Raw genomic sequence first — 10,963 nt, 5'->3', positions numbered from 1 at the left:
TACTGCTACCACTCGCCCCTCTTCGACGGCGTTCTTCTGTGCCACCAAGAGGCCCCCCTCTGTACCCGCTGTACCCACCACCGACGTGTTCCTCCTCCACGTTGTTAACGGCCGCCCCGTGTGTGTTCTACACCCTTCCCCTCCCCTATCTCTCTCTCTCTCTCTCTCTCTCTCTCTTTCTCTCTCTTCTCTCGCCCTCTCCTCCGGCCGCTCCGTTTCTCTCTTTGCCTCTGTGTTTCTCTTTCCATCGCTCCCCGTTACGTCATTGGAGCGAGTCTCCACCCCGGAACGATGATATCACAAAGAACCACGTCGATGGAACCGCAGCGACCGCCAAGAAAAACTGCTTTCGGCAGCCCCTTACGTAGATTCATGAATGAAAGTTCGTGAATGGAGCCACGCCACCAGCCTGGAGCCCAGTTCGGCCATCCCACCAGCACTTTCGCTCGTTTGCTTTTACTATCGAACGATCGACGTCGTTGTTTCGCCGATTTTCGTACCAGCCGGAATGTGCGTCACCGATTGTCCGCTGATCGACCACCTCGCTGCATGTTGCTCGAATCTCGAGGACTTCTGAGAGCAGGACGATGGTGAGTTTGATTATTGGATTTCTGCTCTTCCGTCGTGTCTTTCCATTTTTGGCCCGGAAACAGCGGTCTTGGACTGTCCGGTCCTTTGGTGGCCATTTTCAAAAGACTCACTTGCGAGGAGACCTCGTTCTTTCTGTCTTCATAATTCAGCTCTTTGACATCTTAACTGTGCTGCAAAAATGCCGCTCGTCTAAATCTCTCGCCACAGAATGTCTAATCTACCAAAAAAAAAAAAAAGAAAGAATAAAATACAACTCGAATGAAGCAAGGGTATAAATTGAATTTGAAAAATTGGGTTGACATGGTTCCGAACACTGCTGTCTAGAATTGACCTGGATCAATCAATCTTGGGACCCAACGAGCCGAATTGTTAGCCATTCTCGTCAAGCTTTCTGCTGACTTATCACAAAAACCTACCGCGATCGGATGACCGGTTTCTTATTTTGCAATTACTGAAATTATAGAGATGCCTTCGTGGGAAATCGTGGAACCATACACATCAATAAAAATCGCACAGAAACAGGATAAGTTCAATATTGCCATTTTTAGAAAGCAATGTGCGCATCGTTCACTTTTAACAATCGGTAGGTCCAGCGTTGACAAAAGTTTGAAAGTTGATAGAAATCAATAAGCAATGGGCAAAAATTTTTATACAACGGTGAACCGAGCGGTTCGTGCGCGAAATCAAGGATCCCATTTTTTTCCGAAAAGAAGTCAAGCACATCGTTGAAGTGGCCAGACACCTACGAGTGGCTACTATAATTGTAGTGATTGCACGTGTACGATGTTGTCGCTCGTTAACCCTTGTCAGAGAAATATTGATTTTTTCGGAATTCTATCTCTATCCACGGATTCCATTCTATGAACTTTCCGTCCACGATTGTTCTGTTCGCTGCAAATGTATATATCCTGCCATTTTACGATGTTTATGTGCCAGAGTATAAATGTGCATATACATTCGCAGATGAAAATACCCTGCTGCTTTATTGACTTGCACATTGTTCGCAATACTATTCGTGACGTCATGGACGCTCTTCCATCAACGCGCCCTTTCAATTTCTAAACACGAACAGCTGCAACAATGTCATTTTAGTAAATTTTACGCCGCAAACAACGACAAACAAGCACGGCCCTCTTATTTTTCCAAATTTTCGGCGTACGACATTATAAACGCGAATGAACAGTCGTCCAATTATCCGCAGCTGTTCTCCATTACAGCCACGGTCTCTCTGCAGTTTTCTGTTCCGGAATGAACAACAATGATCGCCGGTGCGCGACGGCAGGAATTTTTCCATAACATATTTCGAACTAGCTTATCCTGTCGCGTCCGCCGTCGCTGATGGATTGATGTTACAGCGTATAGTTTTCAACCGAATTAAAAGGACAACGTGTGACGCTCGTGCAGCGTCGCAGCTCGCAGATTCCCGTAGCCGATGATTGAAGGGAAAAGTTGCGGGTGTCGGGGCATAGTTTGACATCGGGAAGATGGTCTTCCGGGCACAATGCGTGTCGCCGAGCGTCGCAGGAATGCTCGTCGTTCTAAATGATTACGCCTGCGAGCCCTGCCCACCAGGATAATGTTCGTCCTACGCGAAACATCCGTCCCTTATTTTGCATCTACAAGTCGACAATCTTCCAAAAAATTATCCCACGACCAAGCTGCAATTCTCCAGCGTTGCGACGAATTTAAGCACAATCCTTCATGACCATATTCGACGCATTTCTGACGAAAATGCAGTAAACAAATTAAAGCATATCACAGCATATTCAAATTGCAGAGGGAATAATGGAACTTCTGTTTGGCTTCTGCTTGTTGGTGCAAATTATTTTTATGAACGTCGGAATAAATACAAATGTATTTTTTATCGCAGACAAAATTACTGTTAGCTCCAACAGTGGCATAATGATGTTGCAACGGATCCACCGTTTTGAGGATCGTAGGAAATACGCGTTAAATGGTCGACTCTGCGAAGTATCCTTTCGCCAGGACCATAAATGTTCCGCACCGAAACAGTATCAGAAACATAGCGCTCCGTCCTGCGTTTTTGCGGATAGAAAAGAGAGGATGCATTGGGAAGGTTAGTTCGGTAATCTTTGGGAACGGCTGCGATTGATTTTCAGAGCATTCGTACGTACTCCAGCATTGTGTTTCGGTGTATTAAGATCGTTTCGGATCCGCCTGAGTGAAAGAGACCTCCTACTTTATTTCCCTCCTCTGAGTTCCACCATCTCGCGGCTTCCATCCATCATCTATTAATCTAGCCGACGGTAATACATTATTTTGCTCGTCATAGAATTGACTCATCAATATCTTCGGAGAAACATTCAATATCGCTTCGACGTTGGAGCACAACTAACAAATGGTGCCCCAATTTTGAAACCGAAATCATCTCGGGCCGTTCTAAAATGTCCGCGCCGTGGTGCTCCATAATAATTGATAAATTCTACGATAGACAGTAGAATCGTTCGATTTTTATTGTCCAGCTCGTTTCTCACGAACACCTCGTAACGGCTTTTCTATGTTGTATTGTCGGGCTGTCCCAATTTTTGTGCAGTATAATAAAGATAATAGTAAATAGTATGGTATAATCTTTATTACGCCAAACGAAGAAAAGATGTACAGCTCAAAATGAAGACGGGAATGTCTGACCTGGATAGAACAAATAAAACAAGATAAAATACCAGTAAATGTTTCAAACAACATTAAGGATGTAATGAAACAGAAATGCGCCCAGATAAACGCCTCTGTGGATGAAGAAGATCTAAACAAGGATAATCCTGAGCAGACGGCACAAATCCTAAAGGCAGGAGTTAAATGTCTAAGCTCCTGCATCTTGCAATTAATGCAGACAATTTCTATTTCAAGACAAACGGCGATCGCTTCGTCGAATGAAACAACATTTCAAATAACTCTTTTTACCGGAAACAGCCACAGTCGCTGCCAATGCCAATCCGATCGAGATTCGTTCACAACGCACGCATCGCATTGGTATCAGCATCGAGGAATGCACTCGAGAAATTACCGGCGATGGTTAACGAACGTAAGAATTACAGCAGCGAGACTTTTTTCAGAAATAATTAACCCACAACACGCGGGCGGGCGCGCGCGCGCGGGTCTCATTAAAACCGACAGGCAAGACTTGGCAGGCAGGTGTCTGTGTAATGCGAAAAAGCCGTCGTTCGCATCGTCTTGGCACTTTTTCTATGAACAATACGAGAAATCCTCGTTTTTCCTTCGGTTCTCCCTTTAATTTGTCACGTGCAGGGAAACTCGCATTGTTTGCTAACGCGGTCCCTGCGACAAAACGTCGCGGAGGTGTAATGTTAACCTACATATGAACGTTGCAGGTCCGCGGGACGCAGATTTTACGCGTTTGATTGCTATCGAATCGCGGTGGCCATCGAAAAAGAATATAATACTTGAAGTGATCAGTTTAAAAGAAATTAGATCGCAACTACACGGGAGAAAGCAGTAAAAAACGATGCGGAACCGAATTTATTTGCACACCTAACAGACCCTCTCGTTTCGCTCATTTTCGCGCGGTATCCGGACCGATGAAATCGTAACGACCTTTTTCTCACTCTGCTCGGCCACGGAAAAAATAACACAACCGGACGAAGAAAGGGTAACGACCATCGTAGTCGGCGGCAATTAATTTCCAATTATCCGAGCCTCCAATGCGGCAGAGAAGGTGAGAAAATGGAAAAGCGAAGGAACGCGAGAAGTCGAGAAGAAAGCGAGCGCGCGACGTCGCCGAGGTAGGGACGACAGCCGTCGCGGCGCCTCCGCGACCAAGGATTCGCGTAATTCGGCATTTATCACCGCTATGTGACACGCGAAACCGATTACGTCGCGGGAGATATTGCTCCGAGTCGTTAGCCTCTTCCCCCGAAACCAATTTCGGCATTCGCTCGCCTCAAATTAATAAACCCGCTACCGAAAAATCTACGGAAATAGGTCAAGCGAGCTGCGATCACTATACCAGCTGGTTTCGGATCGAGCAGTGTCCGCCGTTCTCAAGGCACTCTGGTGAATGAGAAACGAGAGGCAACTTTGCCATTTTACTCGCCGTTTCTACTTTTCACGCGGATCACCGCGATCGCCGACGATCCGACACGTTTCCGGAAGCTGCAACGGAAGCCATAAGTGCAGTAAGAGCGGATTGATTAACACGCTCGCTACCAGCGCGACACACTTCCAATATATATAATAACATCAAATTAATTTCGTTGTACGAGGATTTTTACGAAGAAATTGAATAGAATATAAAATAGTAAAGGATTACAGAAACCGAAGAATGTTGTTAGGTTGTGTTGAATATATTAGAATTATCAAATCAATTTCTATTGAACCCCTTCTTCCGCAGTCATTACTTGGAATTATAACGCGTAGAATTAGATTCGGAGAATTCCTAATTATTCTGCGACAATATTTTGGTTTGTATTTCATAGGAGGATATGTTGCATTTGGTCAGATTGTTGTAGCTGCGGAGACCGTTGTCGAAGTAAAGCGAACGTGTGAAATTTTCTGTGAGCGTTCCTTTCGGTTTCCGTTCGCAGAAAATGAAATTTCCTCGGAATTTGGAAACGCGCGGCGGCGACCAAGATCATCTGATGTGTCCGACTACCGTCAACCGTGACCACTTATTACAAACACAGACGATACCACGGTGTTATCTCCTGTTGATCGGTCTCGCTGGAATCCGTGTAATCGAAACACGTATTTATCGACGGCAACGCCAGTAGATACAGCCGATAACGAACAGACGCGCTAATTTCTTCGGACTGCACTCTCGCGCGAGAGCGAAAAATATAATAAAAATGTCATCCTTGAGCAGATATCGATTCGCTTTTTCGATTCTTTCTCGCTTCACGGTCGCTTTCTTGTCTCCGCTGACTCCTGCTCTGATGGGATTAACAATCAACATATTTTGAAATCGATGGGTCTAGGAGATGGACCAATGTCACGGTATTACGTAGTTACAGGAGAATTAGATTGAGGGGGCGTTTTGTCGTTCTGATTGGTAACCGGTGGTTGTTAATTGCGAGAGGATACAGGGAGAAGCATATTTGAGTGTTACGCGTTGGTCGGCCGCGATAAGTTTTGTTTTCGGGTACAGCCATTATGTTATTTAAGAATAATATTATCGAATGAAACGGGCAACATTTCAACGTCCTCGAAAGATTAACCATTAGAGTGGCAAAGATTGTTTTCGCAAGCTAAAACTATTTGGCCAAGCCAACTCTATTAAAATCCCTCACATTTCCCTTTGTGTTCTTCCCTTCTATATTGTTTCTTGAAAAATTGAATGGCGCAGGAAACGGTGTTAGGAAAACAGTCTATAGTTTCAGAAAGGTTCGACTCGATGAAACGGAGCTTTCCACGCAGCCAATTTGCTCGAGGATCCGGCAGGTCAGAGCTAAATGCGAGCTTCTGAATTTTCCTCGGTCGTTGGATTTCTCAGTTTTCGATGTCCAGACGTCGGTTGTTTATTCGAGGGAGAATGGACGGTGGATGACGCAAAATCCTATCAAGATAAAAAGAAGAAGAGAGGAGGGTGGCCAGTTATCCAGCGTGTGCAGGATAGGAGCGGCATTTTTCCCGGCGCCTACGGGTACACAACCGGACACGTAAGTTTCGCGATTACGAGGTGTCGGGTGCGAATCGATTGAAAAAAATCGCTCGGTTATTATCCGCGTCATGATTCCCGGTGTACGGGATAATAAAAAAAAAAACCGAGGGGGAACGTGACGCCGACGATTTCCAGTGAAATTATACGCTGCCATTAACCGAGCAATTCTTCTCCCAAATATCTATGAATGTCGGACAAGCTCGTCTGGGCGCCAGCAACCTACGCTCTCTTCCAGCCTCTCCCCCTTTTGTCTCCCCGCTCCTCCGCCCCTTTACGTCCTCTCCCTTTTAATTCCCGACTCCTTCTTCCTTCCTATCTTTCTCCTCGATCGGGAGGAAGACGAACAAAAAAAAAAAGAAAAAGAAAAAAGAGAGAATATTCTATTGCATTTCGTCCATCCCCACCGGGCAGCTCGCGCGGCCATTTCTCGAAAAATCTCGAGCGAAATACGAGACCGTATACTCGGTAGGTAGAAGCGGAACTGGCTGCCAGCAAAACGAACAGGACACCGTTGAAACAGTACGACTGACGTATTAAAAAGTTCATTCGGTTTGCTGCCGTGGTCGCTCGTCGACGAACACCCCGAGCAGTTTCAACGACTCGCCGCGCACCGGAGGAACGCATTAATGCCTGTTACCTTCGCTTCTTTATGGTAGATCCATTTAGGTTCGAAAGAAAACGCAAAATCGCGTAGAGAAATTCATACCCGAGAGGATTCGAGGCTTTATCCCGAATCGATTTTTCGGGGCACTTAGGTTCTAAAAGAAACACGAAAGCCTACACGTCAGCTCCGACAACATTGACCCGATTCTACGGGGATTCGTCGAGCGAATTCTACAATGTCTTCTCGCGGGGAATTTTTGAACGCTTCAGAGTTCAAATTAAAGCTGAAACATCGTACCTCATGATAGGTACGCTTAAGTTTCAAGGGATATCCGATATCATATTAAACCTTTGCACTCGAAGCTATTTTAACTCCAAAACCAAACATTTCTTCCGACCTAGAATATTTTCCCTCTATATATTTTTTTTTATGTTATACATACCAAAATTGTGCAATTTACTCGTACGATACCGAAATGTTTAGTAATTTATTAAATACAAACTCTAGTAACGCAAAAAATATTTTGAATAATGATACAGCAATTTTTAGTGGTGCCTTACAGTCGCCATTCGAGTGCTAAGGGTTAACAAGTATCTCTGCGAGAAAAAAGATTGCGTTTTGTGAGGTTGACTCGGTTTGATTTTGGAATGTCTTCCCGTGGACATTTTTGAACGTTTAAGGGCTTAAATTAAAGCTGAAATATCGTACTTTGTGATGGGCACCCTTAAGTTTGAAGGGATATCCGATATCATATTAACAAATATATTTGCGAGAAAAATGATTGCGTTTTGTGAGGTTGACTCGGTTTGATTTTGGAATGTCTTCGTGTGGACATTTTTGAATGTTTAAGGGCTTAAATTAAAGCAGAAATATTGTACTTTGTGATGGGTACGCTTAAGTTTGAGTGGGATTTCGATATCATATTAACAAATATCTCTCCGAGAAAAATGATTGCGTTTTGTGAGGTTGACTCGGTTTGATTTTGGAATGTCTTCCCGTGGACATTTTTGAACGTTTAAGGGCTTAAAGTAAAGCTGAAATATCGTACTTTGTGATGGGTACCCTTAAGTTTGAAGGGATATCCGATATCATATTAACAAGTATATCTGCGAGAAAAATGATTGCGTTTTGAGAGGTTGAATCGGTTTGATTTTGGAATGTCTTCCCGTGGACATTTTTGAACGTTTAAGGGCTTAAATTAAAGCTGCAATATCGTACTTTGTGATGGGCACCCTTAAGTTTGAAGGGATATCCGATATCATAATAACAAGTATATCTGCGAGAAAAATGATTGCGTTTTGAGAGGTTGAATCGGTTTGATTTTGGAATGTCTTCCCGTGGACATTTTTGAACGTTTAAGGGCTTAAATTAAAGCTGCAATATCGTACTTTGTGATGGGCACCCTTAAGTTTGAAGGGATATCCGATATCATAATAACAAGTATATCTGCGAGAAAAATGATTGCGTTTTGAGAGGTTGAATCGGTTTGATTTTGGAATGTCTTCCCGTGGACATTTTTGAACGTTTAAGGGCTTAAATTAAAGCTGCAATATCGTACTTTGTGATGGGCACCCTTAAGTTTGAAGGGATATCCGATATCATAATAACAAGTATATCTGCGAGAAAAATGATTGCGTTTTGAGAGGTTGAATCGGTTTGATTTTGGAATGTCTTCCCGTGGACATTTTTGAACGTTTAAGGGCTTAAATTAAAGCTGAAATATCGTACTTTGTGATGGGCACCCTTAAGTTTGAAGGGATATCCGATATCATATTAACAAATATATTTGCGAGAAAAATGATTGCGTTTTGTGAGGTTGACTCGGTTTGATTTTGGAATGTCTTCCTGTGGACATTTTTGAATGTTTAAGGGCTTAAATTAAAGCAGAAATATTGTACTTTGTGATGGGTACGCTTAAGTTTGAGTGGGATTTCGATATCATATTAACAAATATCTCTGCGAGAAAAATGATTGCGTTTTGTGAGGTTGACTCGGTTTGATTTTGGAATGTCTTCCCGTGGACATTTTTGAACGTTTAAGGGCTTAAATTAAAGCTGAAATATCGTACTTTGTGATGGGTACCCTTAAGTTTGAAGAGATATCCGATATCATATTAACAAATATATCTGCGAGAAAAATGATTGCGTTTTGTGCGGTTGACTCGGTTTGATTTTGGAATGTCTTTTTGAACGTTTAAGGGCTCAAATTGAAGCTGAAATATCGTACTTCATGATAGGTACGCTTAAGTTTGAAGGGATATCCGATATCATATTAACAAATATATCTGCGAGAAAAATGATTGCGTTTTGAGAGGTTGACTCGGTTTGATTTTGGAATGTCTTCCCGTGGACATTTTTGAACGTTTAAGGGCTCAAATTGAAGCTGAAAGGTCGTATTTTATGAGAGGCACAGCTAAGTCTGAAGGGAAATTCGATATCGCGTTGAAAAATCGCGAAATCCTTATCGATTTCTGTGAGAAAAAATGATTGCATTTTGCGGGGTTGAAATTAAAGCTAGAGGATTGTTGAGAACGATACGAGTGACATTTTAAAAAGTTCATTCGGTTTGCTGGCGTGGCCGGTCGTCAACGAGCACCCCGAGCAGTTTCAGCGACTCGATGCGCACCCGAGAAGCGCATTAACGCCAGTTTACCTACGCTCGGAGCTGAACAAACTTGTGTTACATGCACAGCTCTGTTGACAATCACAGTGTCCCCTCTTTTAACAGCTCGTGGGTTTCACTACATCGCTCCTACAGGACCACGCGAATTAGGCAGCGCGTCTTCAACGCTTCAGCTGTTGCTTCACCTGAAATGTTTTATATACTTGATGTAATTTATCTAATAGAACAAAAATTGATCATTCGAAACTCGAAACACTCGCTATATCAATTTAAAAATTAATTTTCAGAACCTGGTCAAACAATTCCGGCGAAGCATTGAGCATTCACAGACAACACATTTCCGTTTTCTGAACTTTTCTTTCGCTGCAGCAATTTGTTTCAAAAACAAACTCGAAGTTCGATGTCTAGTCTAGAAAAACTTCGTCATGTATCATTTCTCTATGGACTGCAAGTATGAGAGAAGCGTTATGACTGTCCGATACTTTGGCAAAAGTTGTTGTTGTGTTCGTAGGAGAAATTATTACATTAGTTTCCCGCCGAGGGAAAAACATGTATTGCCAAGGGTCAATTTTTTCAGCTGATTCGGATCCCGTTGGACCACTAATCACGTTAATCTACCGGTCGTGATTGGGCAGAAAAGTTGGATAATGCAATGAACGGAAAAGCGTAGGACTCTGAATAGGGAGAAGAACGAGACGAATGCGGCGCGGCGGAAGACGCCATGACAGGATGTTACGAAGTCGGATTTTTAGCGTGTCTTCGGAAGGTCTCGCTGAGAAGCCATTGCCGTGCCGTTTGTGGGAAATATATTTCCATAAATTTACCACCGAATCGACGCTGTGATGTGTAAGGTTCTCGATCGAGTCACGATTGCGCAAACAATCTTTTTATCAAGATATTCCTTTAAATAGAGGGCAGGTCGAAGCCAGCGAAGGACTATCAGAACGTAGCTGATCGAAATAACGATAAATTGAAGAAGCTTCAAAAGTTTCAGTCCTAGTTCCGATCTGATTTCAGAGTGCCCCGAAGATTGCGGATGTTGTGCAACTGTTAATGACAATCAAACCACGGTTACTGATAAAATTACGCGCCAAACGTTGGAGATCTTTGTGCGAGAAGACCGTGCAATACCGTGTTATTACGCGCAGCGATCGTTGAAAGCGTGGGAGATGTGAGGAACGAGCCCTTTGGCCGAGATTCAAATAAATTTTGTTGCTTTCTAGCAAGTATAGGTATCATTGAAAGCTCCGTAGTTCCCGCGATGGTGACGCAAGATTAGCAAACCTCAACGGTAATCTGTAATGGAAACATTATTTATCACTGGGCAGGCTAGTTTTTGCAGATATTTTTACGATCGATTTAAATTAATACTTTTAAATGATCACGCATAAAACTTACTCTGACATGCTTCAAACGTTGCTCTGTATCTCGAGGACTATTACCCTTTTTTACTAAAAAATAAGGTGGTTAGATGGTCAAGAGAGTTCTTACCGACATCGTTAGCAAAAGGAATG

The sequence above is a fragment of the Halictus rubicundus genome, chromosome 3 (genome assembly GCF_050948215.1).
Source record: "Halictus rubicundus isolate RS-2024b chromosome 3, iyHalRubi1_principal, whole genome shotgun sequence".
Classification (NCBI taxonomy): Eukaryota; Metazoa; Arthropoda; class Insecta; order Hymenoptera; family Halictidae; genus Halictus; species Halictus rubicundus.
This window is presented reverse-complemented; position numbering follows the sequence as displayed.